The sequence below is a fragment of the Cetorhinus maximus genome, chromosome 8, assembly GCF_964194155.1.
Source record: "Cetorhinus maximus chromosome 8, sCetMax3.hap1.1, whole genome shotgun sequence".
In the NCBI taxonomy this organism is placed as follows: Eukaryota; Metazoa; Chordata; class Chondrichthyes; order Lamniformes; family Cetorhinidae; genus Cetorhinus; species Cetorhinus maximus.
In genome coordinates this window covers 85,788,619-85,810,014 of record NC_135886.1, presented here as the reverse complement: position 1 = coordinate 85,810,014, position 21,396 = coordinate 85,788,619, and positions in this window count along the sequence as shown.

Below are 21,396 nucleotides of genomic sequence, written 5' to 3'. Positions count from 1 at the left end.
CAGTGAGCTAAAAATTCTCCCCACTGAGATTAAAATGGACAAGTCCTGATTTTCTGTAGTGAATTTGGTCTGTGTCTGCCACATATATGCAGGGAGTTCAGACTGCTCAGGGCTGAATTTTCCCAGAATTGCACTAAGTGCAGTAGCGGGCGGGGAGACATGGCCAGTAAAAGAAAAAAAACTGCAGCACCCCACCTCAATGACGTGTCCCTCGAGCGACTGCTGGCTGCTCTGGATGCCTGCCAGGTTGTGCTTTACCCCCGCTCTGGCTGCAGGATGGGCAGCAATGTCACCAACCCGGCTTGGTCAGCGCAAACACCCTGCAGAGGAGGACAGCCACCCAATGCTGCAAAAGGATGAATGATCTCCTCCGTTCCGCCAGGGTAAGTCACTCTTTTCGTCAATCCCAAATCACACACTCACAAACCCAGCACACATCCACAGGGCCCTCACTCACTGCCAGTGCAAGGGACATCACCATTCACTCTCACACACACCGTTATTGTCCTCATGCCATCCATGGGACCACTCGCCACCCACACAGGCCAGGCATACTTGTCATCTGGCCCGGCAGGCTTCCTGATACACTCTCCCCATCTCTATCCAAGCAGGAAAAACTGGCTCACAACAGGAAGGAAAGGTCACAGACAGGTGGAGGGATGCCGGAAACCAAAGTTCTGACAGAATTTGAAATCAGAGCCATCCAGCTGGCTGGCAATGACTGGGACCGGTCCTGTCCTAACGGTGAGGTCAGCGCTGCTCTGCCAAGTGAGGATCCAGCAGTGCAATGTCCGTCAGACAACAATGCCGTGAGTGATGTGTCCTCTTTCACAGGCCTCTGCCATGTACTATTATTTCCCCTTGCTTTCGTAGGCACATCTAGGAAGCAGCCAACAAAGTCCACAGCCCAGAGCCTCCAATAAAGCTCCGAAGAAACCTCTGAAGAGGAATCTGAAGGCACACTCCCTGATGTCCCATCACAGCGCTCACCCACACCCTCCACCAGCGCAGAGACACACACCTAGGTGGGACCTAGCTTTAGAGTAGTCTCGGGATCACAATCTGGTGAGCACATCGCATTTTCTGATCCACAGCAGATGGAGGCAGGGACTTCCCAGGTCCCCGGGACTCGGAGGACTGCTGGAGGCCAGAACATTGCTGAGTCCGAGTCAGATGATGAGCCTCTAGACTTGGTCATGTCACAGTTGCTGCAGTTGCAAAGGCAAGCTACGGAACAACAGGAAGGGATGTCCGCTGCACTCCTCAGATTGCAAGGCACGATGGTGGAGTCCATTCATCTTCAGGCTGAGGTGATAGTGACTGCATTGTAATGCACCGAGGTCAACACTGGCAGGATGGTGGCTGCCTTGGAGACCTTGGCCCAGGACCTCACTCCTGCACTGCTGCGCGGGCTTAACTCCATCGCTAATGCCATAGTTGGCCTCCAACAGTATGTACACAAGAGGGGTGGTGGGCAGCTCAATCTCACTCCAGCTACCCCTGCCGCTCACGGAGTCAGCTAGGGGCCCCCGGGCACCCATAGGAAGGAGGATCAGCAGATGCACACCCCGGGGCCATCCACCTAGGGGACTCTGGGAGTGACAAGCCCATCCGGATCCTGTTTTCCTGTGACCTCAGCAGCTCCAGCTTCACAGGCCGAGGAGGGTGCCGCTGCCACACAGCAGGACCCCGAAAGCAGGCCGGGGCCCTCCAAGTCTCCAGAGGAAGCCCGCCAAAGTCATCACAGACAGAGCGTCACAGTCAGCAGGCTGCCTCCACCTCTGCTGTAGGTGTCTGGGGAGCACCAAGATGTAGCAGCTGGGTTAGGAAAGTTAAGGAGAATTTGTTGCACAGTCTGGGCATGGGTGTTAATCACTTGTACATAATGTTCACTATTGTCAATAAACTCCCAAGAATGACTCCTCGTTCTGATGAGCAATGTTCTTGTCACTCAGATGTGAAACCTTTCTGCACAAGATAAAAGGCAAGCATCTCAGTCCAGGGCCTCTTCCCTGTGCTCTGTGCAGCCTTCAGACCAAAGTCATGGACCAGCCTCACATTCCCTGGAAACATTACTGATGCCTGCACCTCGGCAGTACTGGTCATTGCTGCCAGAATGTAGTGGGCAGACACCACAGGGCTTGCTCATACTCTCTGTGTGCTCTCAGCACCTTTAAGGTGGGGCTGGCCCCCATCACACCAGCATCTGCAATCAGTGATGCTGTGCACCAGCTCCTGAAGGGCTGAGGTGCTGAAGGCAGACACAGCATCAGATGCGTCTAAAGTTTCATGGCTACATTCCTGAGATGGCCCTGATCATGGAGCGCAAGCAAGCTCCCCTCAGCCAGACAGGAGTCAGACATTCTCAGGGCCTCTGTGGACCCTGGAAGACTGCAGAGATCACGAGCGACTCAGGATGTAGGCATCGTGCACACTCCCTGGAAACTGTGCGCATACCTGCAGGATGTGTTTCTGGTGGTTGCATACCAACTGCACGTTCAGTGAGTGGAAGCCTTTGCAGTTGAGTCCACTGAGTGTAGCGATGGAGACCTGAGTGCCACATGAGTGCAGTCAATCGCACCCTGTACCTATGGGAACCACAAGATCAGGCCGAATCCAATGGTCCTTGCATCCTGGCTGTCCCGGTCCCAGGCGAAATACACAGAGTTGTGTGCCATGGAGAAGATGGCATCCTTGACCTCATGGACGTTTTTGTGGGTGGTGGATTGTGAAATCCACAGAGGTCACCAGTGGGGCCCTGAAAGGAGCCATTGGCATAGAAATTGAGCACCGCAGTCACTTTCACAGCCACTGGCAGAGGATGCCCTCCATGTTCCCTTGGCGCCAAGTCCTGCAGTAAGTGGCAGATGTGAACCACCAGGTCCCTAGACTTGTGCAGTCGTCAGCGACACTGGTTCTCAGTCATCTGCAGAAATGGCAGGCGGTGTCTATAGACCCTGGGTGTCGCTAGGCGCCGACCAGCCATGGCTCACTGTTGCTCCTGGGCAGTATGTGCGGGAACCCCTACTGCCCTTTCTTCATGAGGGGTTGCTTCTCCTGCCTTCGCATGGCCAGGTGCCTTAGTCGCTCTCTCCTACGTCTGCTACGGTCTCTGTAGGCCATCAGGCATACAGCTAGGTCACCAAGATCCATGATCCTGACGCAGTCCACCTGCAGCATGAAAGAGAGAGAGAGACATGGTTATCAAAGCTGTACTTAGCACGTTTCCTGGCCCTGTGTGACCATCCCTTAATGCTTCCCAGAGAGTGCTGGTCACCCCTCAGATAGCCAGAGATGAATGCGCTGCATGACTGCCGCCAGCCTGTGACTTGGGTACCCTGGTCCAAACCAAGATGCTGAGATTGCAAGGGGCTGCAAGCGCGTCCAGCAGTGACTGCTACATGGCCAGCGTTGGCGAGGAGATTGTACAAATTGTGCAGTCCAACTGCTCTGTGGTCCAATGAAGTGGTGGCGGACTCGAAGTCTGTGCCGGGGTGGGTGGGGGGACTGGGGGGGTTGGCGGGAATAAGGTATAGAGTGCTTGTGGGCCCTTTGGTGCCACCGCATTGCTTGCATGGGCTGGCAGGCTAGGAGCCTGACCATAATCATATAACTGTGCCTGCGCCTGATCTGTCTTAGTTGCAGAGGCATGGTCAGTTTGTACAAGTATCCCTAATGCGTGACCATTTCCCTCGCTTCCCCCATGCGCGGGATGCAGTGCCAAGGTAACACTTGAACCCGCCCCTCCGCAACAGTTGCCTCCGGGGCTGACCAGCAGTCACCCCGGAACACCCCCACCCCTCAGTAATCGACTGCGGGGCCAGGCATCAGTTTCCCCCACCCTCCCGGCATCCTTGAGGCCTGTAAACAACAGGTGAGCCATGGAGGAAGCTGCCGCTCACTCACCTCAGTTCCCCCAAAGTTAAGGTCACTAAGTGCATGGCGCCTGTGTGCTGCTGTGAAACACGTCAGCGTGCTTTCCCGCCGACATGGCCGGATGATACGGCGGGGTTCCAAGAGCCTGGCGGGATGGCCTTTCAATTATATGCTGATGTGTTACAAGTAACTCCCTGCCGACTGATAGCGGGAAACACAGCCCACCAAGCGGAAGTTCGCGACCTGCCTTCACGCCATCGTAAAGTGAGTTCCGCCATATTTTCCACACCCGCCACCTATCGCGCCCGCCCGCCAGCGGATTTGGAAAATTCTGCCCTCAGTGTTTTTGAAAAGCGAGTCAGAATGCGAGATGCTGTTTTTGAGGAACTAACAGTGGAGTGGTGAATCTCAGGCAGCAAATTTTAGATTTTCATGTTTAATTATGCATCTGCTTTTGCATGAAGTTACTTTGTGAATTGCACATAAATAACAATGAGCACCCTCCCTCTTGCTACTATTTGGAGAGGAAACTCTGAACAACTAGAATTTCATGATTTTCAACATGGTTGTTTCAACTAAAAGCATAATCATTGGATGCAAGATTCTGTGTGGAAGCATCAATTGTTGTTTACTTGTATTAGGAAATAAATTTAGCAATCTATTCATAATAATGTTTCTAATAGCAAAACTATGAATCTAGGCCGATCCAGGGGCAGATCAGTGAATGTAGAGGATGAGGAAAATGGCAGTGATTAGAGCCTTTTTGTAATGATATCATAGTCCAGGTTAGAGTGAGAAAGTTCAATGATTCTTCAAAATGAATGTTTGTCCTAAAAGGACTGACTTATGTTTTAGAAACATTGTTGATAGCTCTCTGAGCAGGTTGAATAACCTTCATGCCTTGTTCATTGTAGGTGTATATTGTAAATTTTGCAAGGTTCCTTCACTTTATCTTCAAACAGAAAAAGATGTGCTCATTTAAAGTATGTCGCATGTACAGAGCAAAATTGTTTACAGTATTACTAGCGGAGGGTTCATTGTGATATAGTACAATATAATGAAAGAGCAAATCATTTACTGTTGTAAATTCTCAGTGACATCAAACAAATACTCTTGGATAGGCTGAATTCAGCAAGAGTATACTGTAATATTATTGCATAGGAATTTATGGATGAGAAAAATAATTCATCCCATTCATCTCTGTCTGTCATTGTCACGATCGAGTAATTATGATGTTATGGATTTTAAGAACAACTGTTTTAGAGTCACATTTCAGTTTTCAAACCTTTATGTTGAGTTTACAAGCCCTTTTCAAAATGGAAGTATGGATAGACAACATTGCACTTTCTGGTGTTTATTCAAGCCTTGTCAGACACATTTTTCTGGAGCTGGCTACAAAGAATCATTCAAAATGCAAAGACCCCTCCAGGGTATCAACTGAATCCCAAAAGGTGAGAAAAAAGCCTTTTATTTCGGAGGGAACAGAAGACGGGAAGGGACTTCAAAGGACCTCAGCATAATTAACTTCTTGATCTAGTCAAACAATGACTCCTTAAAAATTAACATAGCAGCCATTTTTGTGTTTTTGAACTTTATAAAGGAGGTTGTAGGAAGCCATCTTTGGAAGCAGTGTGCAGACCACAAGGAAGAACTCTGGTAAACAACTTCAGAGACTGTGCTTGGCCAAGGAAGGACAAAGAGGAAAGTATTAAGGAATCAACTGCTGTTCTGGTGAGAGAGTGCAGACAAGCTACAAGTGCCATAGCCACAGAATTAGTGAGGAATAGGAAACCTTCTCTCTCTTCCAAAAAACTGTTGACCTGCTGAGTCGCCCTGAAAAAAGGCAAACAAAGACTGGTCAACCTCAGGAGCCATCAGAGCTGCTAGGCAAAATTTCACTCTTTCTAATGACAGCCAAAATCCATGCAACTCAGAAACAGACCTCAAAGCCCTAAAATTCTCCAAATTTGTCCCCAAATTCGAAGCGGGAGATGTAGAATACTTCCTTATTGCTTTCAAAAAAGTAGCAAATCAGCTACACTTACCCCAGGAAGTATAAACACTGATGACCCAGGGTCAGCTAACAGGAAAAGCTCAAGAGATCTTCTCCACACTTGCCCAGAAGTGATTGTTGATTACAAATAGACAAAGGATGCAACCCTAAGTGCCTATGAACTCATGCCAGTGGCTTATTATCAACAATTTCTAAATTTCCATAAAAAGCCCATGCAATCATATTTGGGGTTTGAACGTGTGAAACAGGTTGTGTCCCACTGATGGGTGCGCATATTAAAGATAGACACACATGATGGAATAAGAGGATTTGTGTTATTAGAGGAGTTCAAAAATTGTTTCCCTTACAATATTAAAATGCACCTTAAGGAACCAAAGGTTACCTCAGCAAGGGCAGCAACGATGAAGGCTGAGGCTTATGAATTGTCTCACAGACCTCTGAATCACAGCAGGCATGGATCAAATAGCTTGAATCGTCAGGGTAAAGGTAACAGGGGGACAGAGGGGAAGGAAATAGATCCTGAGGGAAAAGAGAATGTTTAAAGATGGGAAAACCCTTCCCCAACCTTGAAAAGAAGAAATGTAGAAGGCAAAGCTGCAAGCCTGCCCCCTGTCTGTTTTAATTGTGGCAATCTGGGCCATGTAAAGGGCCATTGCTGGCATGTGAAGAAAGCTACAGGTAGTATTCCCATGCAGCCCATGCCTGTAGTCACCAAAATCATAACCCCATGTGCAAATGCAAAAGAAGGCACACAAATCAATCAGGATTTTGTGTGTAAAGGGGAAATGGCTAATAATGGTTCCAAAGAACCGGCAAAGGAGATTAACATTCTCCGGGATATTAGTTTTTTTGCAGGCACTGCTGGCCAGGAGAATTGAGGATTTCAAAAGCAGCAGCAGGGCATATTCCAAAGTGATAGTCAAAGGACTAACTGGAGTAGGTTTCAAGGTACCATTAGTGGAAATTCACTCAAAGAGTGAACTCGTTACCAGGCTGGCGACAGGGGGTGTAACCTTGAGCTTGCCCATGCAAGAGGTTGACATCCCATTAGGAAATGCAGTCTGGAAGGTGTTACCCCACAAAACACAAAGACAATCCAGAGAGGGTGAGCAAACTGAACAATTTCAACAGCAAGTTATAGACAGTTGAAAAACTTTCAGGAGCCCTAGGGGGGATGGTACATCACATGATGGCTGAGATGGCTAAGTCCAGAACCCACAGATTTAAACAGGGACCAAGGAAATCCACAAACAGGTCAACAGACAGCAAGGGAGATGCCCCACTAAGTCGAAGAACCTGTGGGAAGTCACTTGGTTGTTAAAAAGGCTGAAGCCAAGCCCAGTGAGAGCAAAGAGGCAGAAAAGAGATCTATAGCATTCCCAAATCAAAATGCACCACAGGAAGGATTGTAATCTCAGTGTAAGCTAAAGGGTTAATAGCAGCTAGCACTGAATTAAATAGCTCTGCTTGTGCTGAAGCAGTACAGGAGTACCACGCCCTGATGGAGTCACAGAATGCAGCTGAGAAACTAATCTACACTGAACTCAGTTCAAACCAAGACTTTGGTAAAATATTTTGTGGGCTGAGAATTAGGCTTAAGGTGTTAGAGTAAAAAGCAAAATTTCAAAATGCAGATGTCGACCTAGCCCAAAAAGAATTAAATGAGATCCAATCTGAGTGGAATGAGAAAAAACTGAGAGAATTTAAACTGTCAAAGAATAAACCAGACAAGAGTATCAAACATTCTTGCTGGAACATAAGAAGCATCTTAAAGACAATTTTATATCAGAAAAAAGAGACTTTGACCAAAGCAGGGATGAGTTGTTGGCACAGAAAGAGGCCATTGCTAACTCGCTCAATCAAAGGGAGGATTCAAAAGGTTTTTCAAAAGACAAACGGCACTTTACAGCCTTCCGGACTGAATATTGAGTTCAACAATTTTAGATCTTGAACTCTGTCCTCCATCCCCACCCCGTTTCCATTTCTTCCCCCTCCTTTTTGTTTTTTCCAATAATTTATATAGATTTTTCTTTTCCCATCTATTTCCATTATTTTTAAATGTATTTCCATCCATTGTTTATCTCTACCTTTTAGCACTTTTAGTATTCCCCCACCCCCACTAGAGCTACCTGTACCTTGTCTGTCCTGCTTTCTACTCTTAATTAGCACATTCCTTTAGATAATATCACCACCTTCAACACCTCTTTGTCCTTTTGTCTGTGACATCTTTTGGTTATCTCCACCTATTACAGGCTGCTTGTCCCAACAACACCCCCTCCCCCTAAACCAGCTTATATTTCACCCCTTTCCTATTTTTACTTAGTTCTGTTGAAGGGTCATGAGGACTCGAAACGTCAACTGTGCTCTCCTCCGCCGATGCTGCCAGACCTGCTGAGTTTTTCCGGGTATTTCTGTTTCTGTTTTTGTTTTCAAAAGGTTTAAGTCTGGGGAGTGAACAGGAAGCAAATCCAGGTGATGAAGCAACGATTGATTTAGCTTTAGATTTGTTTGGCACATTCTTTGAATGCATCAATAATGAAAAGGCTACAGATAGTATGGAGAAGCTACAGAATTAAAATCAGCTCAAACCAGGAAAAGGATAAAAAATCCACCAGATAAAACATAATTTGGAATTATTAGGAGAGGAAGAAGACAATGGGAAAGCGCATTGCATCAGACATTTGTATGCGAAAAAAAAGTTTATTTCTTTATCTTTTGTTTCCTCAATGTAATTATGTAAAAAAAAAAGAAAATATATTTCCATATATTCCAGTAAGGGGGAAGGTCTCATGAACATGTAATTATCATACTACAGATTTTAAGGACAGCTGTTTTAAAGGCACATTTCTGTTTTCAAACCTTTACATTAAGTTTAAATGCCTTTTTCAAAATGGAAGTATGGATAGACAACATGGCAAATTCCAATATTTATTCAAACGTCGTCAGACTCAATATCGCTAGAGTTGGCTACAAAGACTCATTCAAAATGCAAAGACCTCTCTAGAGATAGCCATTGAATTCTAAAAGATGTGAAAAAAACTCTTTTACTTTTGAGGAGCAGGAGACAGGGAAGGACTTCAAAGGACCACAATGAAATTCACTTCTTGCCTGGTGGAACAATGACTCCTCAAAAATTAACATAACAGCCATTTTTGTATTTTTTGAACTGTATAAAGGAGGCTTTAAGAAGCCATCTTTGGAGACAGTCTGCAGCCCCTCAGGAAGAAGTCTGAGGAACAACTTTAGAGAGAGTCCTGAGCCAAGGGAGGACAAAGGCAAAGTTATAAGAAATCAACTCCTGTTCTGGTGAAAGAGTCCAGGCAATCTACAAGTGTCATAACCGCAGAATTACTGAGGAATAGGAAACCCCCTCTCTCTACCAAAACATGCTGATCTGCTGAGTCCACCTGACAAAGGCAAACACAGACTGATCGACTTCAGAAGCATCACAGTTGCTAAACCAAACCTCAAGGTTCAACCACTTCTCTTCAGGAAGAAAGAACTCAAGCAACAGACCACAACCATATCTCACAGAGACTGATTTGAAACCTCATATTTAAGGAGTTCTTTATCTCTATTTGTTTTTAAACTTTGTATCTGTATTTTAGGTAATAACTCTATCACTTTTACCTAAGTAACTTTCAGCAGTAGATTTTGTAATAAACTAACCTTTATCTTGTTTAAGACTAAAGTTTGTCTGCTGGTTATTTTTAAATTGAACCAGTCATGAATTAACAGGGGGCTACATACACACACAAATTCTTAGCTCACAGACCACTTTAAGGAAATGCCTTTTATGTAGTCATGACAGTCATATAGAACCATAGAAAAGTTACAGCACAGAAGGAAGCCATTCGGCCCATCTTGTCCATGCCAGCCCGAGGAAACCCAGGTGCCCTTTCTAATCCCACCTTCCTGCACCCGGCCCATAGCCCTGCAGCTTACAGCACTTAAGGTGCGGATCCAGGTACTTTTTAAAAGAGTTTAGAGTTTCTGCCTCTACCACCAACTTGGACAGCGAATTCCAGACACCCACTACCCTCTGCGTAAAAAAGTTCTTATAGATTCTATTTCAAGAGCTGACCATTTTTCATCATTTTCTACTCTAATCCCATGTTTCTTTTTTCATTGCTGAATCAGAAATTGAAAGTTTCCTTTGAATGCATTGTCTGAACTAATATGTTTTTTAATTCATTTATGGGATGTGGGCTTCGCTGGCTAGGCCAGCATTTATTGCCCATCCCTAATTGCCATTCAGAAGGTGGTGGTGAGCTGCCTCCTTGAACTGCTGAAGTCCATGTATTGTAGGTACATTCACAGTGCTGTTAGGGAAGGAGTTCCAGGATTTTGACCGCACGGTAGTGAAGGAATGGCAATATATTTCCTAGCCAGGATGGTGAGTGGCTTGGAGGGGAACTTCCAGGTGGTGACGTTCCCATGTATCTGTCGCCATTGTTCTTCTAGATGGTAGTGGTCATGGGTTTGGAAGGTGCTGCCGAAGGAGCCCTAGTGAGTTTCTGCAGTGCATCTTGTAGATGGTGCACACTGCTGCCATTGTTCGTCAATGGCGGCTAGTACAGTTGGGTTTCTGGTCAATGGTAACCACCAGGATAATGGAGGATTCAGCAATGGTAATGCCATTGAATGTCAAGGGGTGATGGTTAGATTCTCTCTTGTTGGAGGTGGTCATTGCCTGGCACTTGTGTGGCCTGGATATTGACCAGGTCTTGCTGCATTTGGACATGGACGGCTTCAGTATCTGAGGAGTCACAAATGCTGCTGAGCATTGTGCTATCATCAGCAAGCATCCCCAGTTCTGACCTTATGATGGAAGGAAGGTCATTGATGAATCAGCTGAAGTTGGCTGGGGCTACACTACCCTGAGGAACTTCTGTAATAATGTCCTGGAACTGAGATGATTGACCGCCAACTACCACAACCATCTTCCTTTTTGCTAGGTATGAGACCAACCAGTGGAGAGCTTTCCCCCTGATTCCCATTGACACAATTTTGCTAGGGCTCCTTGATGCCACACTTGGTCAACTGCTGCCTTGATGTCAAGGGCAGTCACTCTCACCTCACCTCTGGAGTTCAGCTCTTTTGTCCATGTCTGAACCTAGGCTGTAATGAGGTCAGGAGCTGAGTGGCCCTGGTGGAACCCAAACTGGGCGTCAGTGAGCAGGCTATTGTGAAGCAAGTGCTGCTTGATAGCACTTTTGATGACTCCTTCCATTACTTTACTGATGATTGAGAGTAAGCTGTTGGGGAGATAATTGTCCAGGGTGGATTTGTCTTGGTTTTTGTGTACAGGACATACCTGGGCAATTTTCCACATAACCGGGAAGATTGAGCTGTACTGGAACATCATGGCTAGGGGAGTGGAAAGTTCTGGTGGACAAGTCTTCAGTGCTATTGCCAGAAAATTGTCAGGGCCCATAGCCTTTGCAGTATCCAGTGCTTCAGCCATTTTTTAATATCACATGGCGTGAATCGAATTGGTTAAAGACTGGCATCTGTGATGCAGGGAACCTCCCGGGAGGCCAAGATGGATCATCCACTCGGCACTTCTGGCTGAAGATTGTTGCAAATGCTTCAGCTTTGTCTTTTGCACTGATGTGCTGGGCTCCCCCCATCATTGAGAATGGAATATTTGCGGAGACTCCTCCTCCAGTGAGTTGTTTAATTGTCCACCACCATTTGCAACTGGATGTGGCAAGGCTGCGGCGCTTAAATCTGATCTGTTGGTTGTGGGACCGCTTAGCTCTGCCTATTGCTTGCTGCTTTTGCTGTTTGGCATGCAAGTAGTCCTGTGTTTTCACTTCACCAGGTTGACACCTCATTTTTACGTATGCCTGGTGCTGCTCTTGGCACTCTTTATTGAAGCAGGGTTGATCACTTGGCTTGTTGGTAATGGTAGAGTGGGGGATATGCTGGGCCATGAGGTTACAGATTGTGGTTGAGTACAATTTTGCTGCTGTTGTTGGCCCACAGCGCCTCATGTTTGACAAGTCTTGAGTTGCTAGATTTGTTCAAAATCTATCCCGCTTAGCGCGGTGGTCATGCCACAAAACACGATGGACACTATCCTAAATGTGAAGGCAGGACTTTGTGTCCACAAGGACTGTGTGATGCAGGCAGTTTGGTGAGGATGAGGTCAAGTATGCTTTTCCCTCCTGTTGGTTCCACCACCATCTGCCGCAGACCCAGTCTAGCAGCTATGTCCTTTCGGACTCGGCCAGCTCAATCTGTGGTGGTGCTACTGAGTCACTCTTGGTGATGGACATTGAGGTCCCTCACCACCTCCTCCAAGTGGTGTTCAACATGGAGGAGTAGTAATTCATCAGCTTAGGGGGGCAGTACATGGTAATCAGCAGGAGGTTTCCTTGCCTATATTTGACCTGATGCCATGAGAATTCATGAGGTCCAATGTTGAGGGCTCCCAGCTGCATTCCATTGTGCTGCCACCTCTGCTAGTGGAACAGGATGTATCCAGGGATGGTAATTGTCTCTAAGATATGATTCCCTGAGTATGACTGGCTATTGCTTGACTAGTCTGTGAGACAGCTATCCCAATTTTGGCAGGCTTTGGAGGGTTGACAGGGCTGAGTTTATCATTGTTGTTTCTGGTGTCTAGGTTGATGCCGGGTGGTCCAATTTCATTCCATTTAGGCTTTTTTTTTTAGTGGTTTGATACAACTGAGTTGCTTTATAGGCCATTTCAGAGTCATCATTGGACTCTAAATTCCAGATTTTTATTGAATTCAAATTTCACCAACTTGCATGGTGGGATTCAAACCCAGGTCCCCAGAGCATTACCCTGGGTCCCTGGATTGCTAGTCCAGTGGCAATACCACTACACCAACACCTCCCCATGCCTTCACCAGGCAGTCTATCTTATACAATGATGATTCCAAGCATGGTGCTTTAAGTTAAAATTAACCACATTATTTGCCCCAAATGAAAACAGGAAATGCTGGAAACACTCAACAGGTCAGGCATCATCTGTGGAGAGCAAAACAATGTCAAATGCTTCAGGTGAATGACTTTTAATTAGAATATATTCTAACGTGGCGCTCATGATGTTGTCAATAGGTCCATTAATTTTCTTCTTTAGTTGCAACTGAGTGAACAGAGTGGAATTTGAACCCATTACCTCTGGGTGACTATTCTAGTACACAATCATTCAATGAAAGGCCAATGACCTGAAATATTAACTTTATTTTTTTCTTTACTGATGCTGCCTGACATGTCAAGCATTTCCAACATTTTTGCTTTTATTTCGGATTTCTGGCACCTGCAATATTTTGCTTTTGTCCTTGGTCTCACCTGGTAAAACATTTTCTGCATGAAGCCGATATTTCCCAGCATGCCTGCACTACCCAAGTTCTGGCAGCAAAAAAAGAGCATTTCCAACTTCCACATGCTTCACAGAAATGTTGAGTTTTGTCCTTTTATTCATAGGACTTCCTGTGAGAGAAGTGAAGAGGCTTCTTTATTCTCCATTATTTTATTTAAAATGAAGGCCAGAATTATCCCAGAATCCACAGCACTAGTGAGAATTGTTATTATTAAAATTAATGAGCATGGACTTTTAACTGAACACTTTTGCTTGTTATGCATAAGTTGGGACAATCCAAGATGCTTTTTTTTTGATGGAAAATGAGAAATAGATTAGTAGGACCAGCAAACCTCACAGCCAGATGGCCTGTGGAAACAGTCAGAAGGGAAAAGCAAAGAGAAAGGATGTACAGAGATACAGGAAAGAAGTATATGCATGTCATCTTTAACCTCGGGGATCTTTGGTGAAATCTTCATTGTCATAAACTATGGTTGTCACATTTCCACTGCCACTTGAAGTTGGGGAAAGTGAATCATCATATATGGAGTGACCTTTATTGTTCCATCCTATCAACCAATTTGTTTTACCTCACGAGGAAGGTGTTAGGATAGAGAACAGGAACTTTCTTTCTAAAGTAGATGAAATTCAAAACCCCGGTTGGTTATGAAAAGGATGAAGGTTTAGGCAAGAATTTTCCACGTCTGTTGGTGTCGGGCATCATGGCGGCTGTGAGCAGACAATATGGTGAGAAGGCCAAAAATCAGTTTTACGCTGTTGTAAAACCAGTTTGCGGTCATCTGCTCCGCCCGTCAATGGTGGGCCATCTTTCCCGCTGTCTAACACCAGGAACCTAATTTCAATGCACTTGCTTCTTATCATCTTGCCTGCCCACCGGAATCATCCCCCCATGCTGGATCATTCGGGCATGTTGGCGTGATTGCACGCTAGCGTATTTCACAACACCGTTTAAAAGGCGTACACCTGGCGAGCTGAACTTCGCGGGGACCTCAGAGGTGAGTGCACACTAAAGTTGCGCAGTGCCCACAAGGGTCACCCGTTTGACTTCAAGGAAGAGGTGCTGAGCATTCAGGCGAGGGAACAAACTTTTCATGGCTGGCTGACAGTACGATGCCGGATCAAGGGCTGCACTGAAGTTGGGGCGAGGGAGTTTAGGTGGGGGGAAGGCAGCACGGTCTGAGAGTAGTGCACAAGCACATGCGAGGAGGTCAGGGAAGTGGCCACGCAATAGGGAAACCTTGTATTAAGTGAGCATTCTTCCGCAGCTGAGACAGTTCAGGTGCCGCTACATTGATGTGCTTGGAATCGGGCCTCTAGCTTATCTGCCCACTCAAGCAACATAGAGGCATGAAAGCTTCACCAAACGCTCCTGAACTTTTCGCCCCTCGGGTGCAGACTGAAAATTAATGAGCATTTTAGGGACTGCAGAACGATTGGGTCACTGGACAATCTCCTACCGAAAGCTGGCCATGGAGCAGTTACTGGTGGAGGCGCTCACAGCCCCTTGTAATCTCTTCATTCAGTTTTGGACCAGTCTACCCCATGGTTCAAGCTAACAGTGCAGCCTTGCAGTGTGGGTTTGCAGTCCAGTGGGCAAAGCTGCCACCAATCGGTCAGGTAGAGTGGGACAGTTGGGTGGGGTGTTGAGCAACCATGCAGCACACTAAACTCTGGCCATCCAAGTGGTGACCAGCACTCTCCGGGATGCGTTAAGGGGCCTTCAGACTTAACCAAGAGAGGTTCTTAGTGCACCCATGCTAACCCATGCACCTCTCTCTTTCATCCTGCAGGAGAAGTACGTTAGGAGCATGGACCCTGATGACATAGCTGTATGCCTCAAGGCTTACAGGGAGCAGAGTCAAAGGAGAAGAAAGCGACGGTGGTGCCTAGCTGAGCAGAGGGAGGAGCAGCACCCTCAAGATGAAGGGGCGGCTGCGGCTCCTGTGCATGCCGTTGAAGAGCCATAGTGAGCCATTGCGGGTTGGTGTCTAGATAGACCCAAGGTCTACAGATGCGCTTGTCCTTCCTGCAGGTGACTGAGAACATGAGTCGCTGAAGACTGCGCATGTCCAGAGAACTGGTCAGTCACACGTACTACATGCTGCAGGATTTGGTACCATGGCGACTTGGAGCACATCCACAACAGTGGCTGTGAATGTGACCATGGTGCTCAAGTTACTGCATAGGGCATCTGTCGCACGCTGGGTGGGCAAATGGGTACTGACAATGCTTACATCAGCCTTAGTGGTTGAGGAGAAGAAGGGTTCTCCCCGCAGCGTATGTTGGTCTTTGTGGCATTTGAGTAGTCTGGGGACAACCTGCAGGGGAGGCCGCACAACACATACTTAGAACTCTAACACATGTCATATTGATGGTAATGAGATGGTGCAAGGGGTGCCTCAAGGTGTTTTGGGCAAGTGCCATCTGCTGGCATTGGCGCCGCACCTAGTTGGGCCTCCTTGCCATGGGAAGAATGCGTATTCTGTCTCCTCTCGTCCTAGCCTCCTGTCTGCATGGTTCTACACTTAACCCAGCAGTTGGGTCCTCTGTCATAAAAGTCCAAAAATCATATCCTTGTTGATGATATGAAAAATGTGGGAATTTTGAGAACCCTTCACCTGTGATCGCACACTATCTGCACGTTCATGGAGTGGAAGCCCTTCCTGTTGACAAAGGCACCGGGCTCACCTGCTGGCGCCTTGATGGCCACATGTGTGCAGTCTATAGCATCCTGGATGCGGGGGAATCCAGCAATGACCGCGAAGCCTCTGGTTCGCTGTGCCTGACTTGCCTGGTCGCAGCGGAAGTGGATAAAGGTGGATACCCATCTCAACAGAGCGTCTGTAACCTGCTTGACACAAGTGTGGACAGCTGATTGGGAGACACCACAAAGATCACCCACTGAGCCCTGGAGGGAGCCAGAGGCATAGAAGTGGTGGGCAACTGTGAGCTTCAGAGCCGCTGGCATGGGGTGTCCACCCACACAGTTAGGGGAGATCTCAGGGCCAATCATCTGACAGATATAGTTGACTGTTTCCCTTGAGAGTTGGAGCCTCCTTCGGCATTGCACTTCAGTCATATTGAAGTAGCTGCTTCGCTGCCTGTATACCCTGGCAGAAGGATAGTGGCGTCTTCTGCAGCCTCTTCCACCTTGGACAACCTCTTGGCCCTGCGCCCCTTGTGCCTGTGCCTGGACACCCAAAGGTGCCTTCCTTGGAGGCTGATTGTCCAGTTCTGGCCTCCTCCTGATTCTATCCCTCCCTTCCTCCTCAGGGGAGCTGCCTCCACTGGAGAGGTCTGAACCCATAGCCCCAGGCTAAATGGAGGCCTCCAGAAAGCTGCAAAGCCAAAAAAGAATGCTGTCTGCAGAATACTTTCACTTTACACAAAAACCTCTTGGACATCGATGAGAACTATTAACAATCACACAGGTATGTTTTAAACACTTTCATCAATTATAACTTTGTGAAAAACATGAACAACCCCTCTGAGTCCACATATCCTGACATTGCAAAAGTTTTCTTAAATAATCTCCTACCCGCCTTCCCGTTGGGCCCGTGCGCCGACCAGAAGTTCGCACGGGTCCCTCAAAATCGTAAACAATTGGCAAGCTAAGGGCCTTAACGAGCCCTTCAATTAATGGGGGGCGAACTGATCATGCCCACCAACCGAAATATCACGATGGCGCGCACTGACGCTGGCACGCTCGAGCGACGTCAGCGTGCATCATTTTAAGCGCTGACATCCGCACATCCGCACGTCAGCCGGAAAATTTTGGCCTATGAATTTCATCCAGGATCAGGCAAGCCAGGAAGCGAGAGTGCTGGGGTTTGCACAGATCTCTGATTTTCCACAGGTGAAAGGTGCCATTGATTGCACTCACATGGTCTTAGATCTCCGTGGCAACAAACAGTCAACTTCATCAACCGCAATGGCTTCCACTTGCTAAATGTTCAGTTGGTCTGCAACTACAGCAAATACATTGGAGGTGTCAGCTGTGGCTCAGTTCATAGCACCCTTGCCTTTGAATCAGAAGGTTGTGGGTTCATGTCCCACTCCCGGAAACCAAGAACTGTGAATGTACTCGAAAGAGTTACATGCGATCTGTTGATAACTCGAAAAGAGTTACAGCAAATACATATTGCAGGCCTACACACGATTCCCTGAGAGTGTCCACTACTCCTGCATTCTCAGTAGATCTCAGATCCCTGATGTCTTCCAGGGTCCACAGAGGCTGCAGCATTGACTCCTCAGGGACAAGGGCTACCCGCAGAGGATGTGGCTGATGACACCCGTGCAGGGGCCTCAGACTGCAGCAGAGAGAAGGTTTAACGAGGCCCATGCTGCAACTTGCACTTTGGTGGAGCAAACCATTGGGATATTGAAGATGAGGTTCCGGTGCCTGGACCGGTCTGGTGGAGCCATTCTATACAGTCCACAGAGGTTATCATACATCAACTTTGCCTATTGCACCCTTCACAACCTGATGCTGCAAGAGGGGAGGAGCTGCACCTCCCCTCTGATAAAGAGGAAGGCGATGGGGATGAGGGTGAAGAGGTCCTCGAAGATGAGGATGATGGCGCTGAGGCCATTGCGTTGTCCAGATGAGGCAGACACACTTGGGAGGCCTTCATAAGAACATAAGAAATAGAAGAAGAAGTAGGCCTTTCTGCCCCTCAAGCCTGCCCCGCCATTCAATAAGATCATTTCTGATTTGTCCCAGGCCTCAACTCCTCTCTCGTGCCAGCTCCTCATAGCCCTCAACTCCCCAATAGTTCAAAAATCTATCTACCTCCTCTTTAAATACTTCAGAGATCTAGCCTCCACAACGCCTTGGGGTAGAAAATTCCAGACATTCACTACCCTTTGAAAGAAGAAATCCCTTCGCATCTCAGTATTAAATGAGTGCCCCCTTATTCTGTAACTATGTTCCCTAGTTTTAGATTCCCCCACTAGTGGAAATATCTTCTCAATATCTACCCTGTCAAGCCCCCTCAGAATCGTATACATTTCAATAAGATCACCCCTCATTTTTCTAAACTCTAATGAATAAAGGCCTAACCTGTTTAGCCGTTCTTGATAAGTCAACCAGGAATCAGCCTAATTAATCTCTTTTGAACTGCCTCCAATGCCAGTATATCCTTTCTTAAATATAAAGACCAAAACTGTACACAGTACTCCAGGTGCAGCCTCATCCACACCCTGTACAGTTGTAACAAGACTTCCCTATTTTTAAACTCCAACCCCTGAGCAGTACAGGCCAAAATTCTATTTGCCTTCTTAATTACCTGCTGCACCTGCATGCTAACATTTTGTGTTTCCTGCATAAGAACACCCAGATCCCTCTGTGCTGCACTTTTTGGGGTCTCTCTCCATTTAACTAATAGTCTGCCTTTTGATTTCTCCTACCAAGGTACATGACCTCACACTTTCCTACATTAAACTCCATCTGCCAAGTTTTTGTCCACTCACTCAACCTGTCTATATCCTTATGTCCTCATCACAACATATCCTCCCACCTATTTTTGTATCATCAGCAAATTTGGATACATTACACCCTGCCCCCCCCCCAACCCCCCCAAGTCATTAATATAGATAATAAATAATTGAAGCCCTAGGACTGATCCTTGTGGCACTCCACTAGTTACGTTTTTCCAATCTGAAAAAGACCCATTAATCCTGACTCTCTGTCTTCTGTATATTAACCAATCCTCAATCCATGCTAATACATTACCCTCAATACCGTGAGCTCCTATCTTGTGCAATAACCTTTTATGTGGCACCTTATCCAATGCCTTCTGCACATCCAAATACACTACGTCTACCGGTTCCCCTTTATCAACTCTGCTTGTTATATCCTCAAAGAACTCTAGCAAATTTGTCAAACATGGTTTCCCTTTCACAGAACCATGTAGACTCTCACTTGATTGCATTGAGCTTTTCTAAATGTTCTGTTATTTCTTCCTTAATAAGACACTTAATGGACACTTAATGGACACTAGCATTTTCCCAATGACAGATGTTAGGCTGGCTGGCCTTTGGTTCCTGCTTTTTTTTCTCCCTCCCTTCTTGAACAGGGGTGTCACATTAGCAGTTTTCCAACCCACTGGGATCCTCCCAGAATCTAGTGAGTTCTGGAATATTTCGACCAATGCCTCCACTATCTCTGCAGCCACTCCCTTTAGCCACTAGATTCGTAGGTGATGATGACGACAAGCAGTGAGGACACCCCATAGATCCTGACATTGCATCTGTGAAGTTTTGACTCCTGTCTGGCTGATGGGAGCGCACATACCCTCTGTGATAAGGCTCCTGTCATGGGACAGGATTTCCCCCTCGGGCAGGCATGGGCAGCTGACTGTTGCATGGCTAGCCAGTGTGAATTGCACGCTGAAATGCTCAGTGTTGCCGGGGTGGGGGGAGGGGGGGAGGAGGAGAGCGAGCATGGAACTCAGCGCATGTGCGTGGGTGCACTCACAGAAAGCTCCCTAAAGACACAAAGCTGCCTCAGGGAGCTGAAGATTTTTCACATGAAAAATAAAGTTTATTTTTAAAAAGGAAAACATGTCCCCTCATGTGACTCTCTCACATGAGCAGGGACATGTTAGAAATGAGATTTAAAAATTTCTATTTTATTTTTAATTAAAATTGGAAACCACATCCTGCCCATGGATGAGGTTTCCTCAAAAATCCAAAGACCGCTTGGCCTTTTCGCCCACCGGCCAACCTTAAGTTTGGATGGGCAGCGAAAAATTCAGTTCAATTAATTAATTAAGGGTGTTAATTGGCCTCTTAATTGTCGGTGGGCACGCTGCCACCTCTCGCGCATGCCCGCTGACCAAAATATCGCGAGAATGTGCGATGATGTTGGGATACTCGCCCGACATCATCGCACTATTTTTCTCCTGTTTGGGTTGGGCGCAAGCGCGGACGAAGGAAAAGTTCCGCCCATGGAGATGCAGCAGATGCCCATATTTCCCACATTCTAGAAGAATGATAATGTGCAGTGCAGTGCATAGATCCTCAAATAGCTTATGTAAATGCCCAACTTCTGTCTGGCTGATGGCAGATTGCTTGCGCTCTGTGAACAGGGTCATATCATGGAGATGCAGGAGGGAAACTTTAGCTTCTCCTGATTCAATGGCATCCTTCGTGAGCTGAACCCTTCATGAACACACTGTTGCTGGACACAGGTGCTGATGAGATGGGGGGGTGCCAGCCGTACCTCAAAGGTGCTGAGAGCCCACAGAGAGAACGACGGAGCTCTGTACCGCCGGCACAGGACATTCTGGCAGCAATGACAAGCACCATCGAGGTGCTTGAATATGTCTAATGTGTCCAGTGACTGTGAAGATGCGCCATCAGTGTGCTGGGAAGGTTGCTCACTGCACAGGGGTGAGGGCCTGGACTGAGGCACCTGACTTTATCTTGTGCAGGAACCAAGGCTTCACTTCAGACTGCCACGAACACTGCTCATCAGAACAAGGGGCCATAGACAGGGTGACATTGTTTGGTGTTTGTTTACAATAGTCAACATTTTGAACAGGTGAGTAATGCCCATGCCCATGCGGTGAAACTACATCTTCTTAACTTTCCTAACCCTGCTGCTATGTTGGTGCTCCCCCGACATCCATTGCGGAGTTGGAAGCAGCCGGCTGACTTCTACACCATGTCTGTGATGACCTTGACAGGCGTCCTCTGGAGGGTCCCAGCCTGCTTTCAGGGTCCTGCTGTGTGGCGGGGCACCCTCCTTGGCCTGTGGAGCTGAAGCTGCTGTGGTCACAGAAAGAGGGCATACAGATGGGCCAAACACTTCCAGAGTCACCTGGGTGGATGGGCCTGGGCCTGGGGGTGTGCACCTGCTGATCCTCATCCCTATGGATGCCAGAGGGCCCCTGGCTGACTCCTTGAGGAGAAGGGGAAGCTGGAGAAGATTGAGCTGCCCCTCACCCCTCTCGCATACACACTGTTGGAGGCCAGCTATTGCGTCAGCGAAGGAGTTGAGCCCACACAGCAGTGCAGGACTGATGTCCTGGACCAAGATCTCCTTTGCGGCTGCTACCCTTTCAGTGTTGACCTTGGTGCGTTGGCATGCCGGCGCTATCACCCCAGCCTGAAGAGGGGGCGGACTCCTCCATAGTGCCTTGCA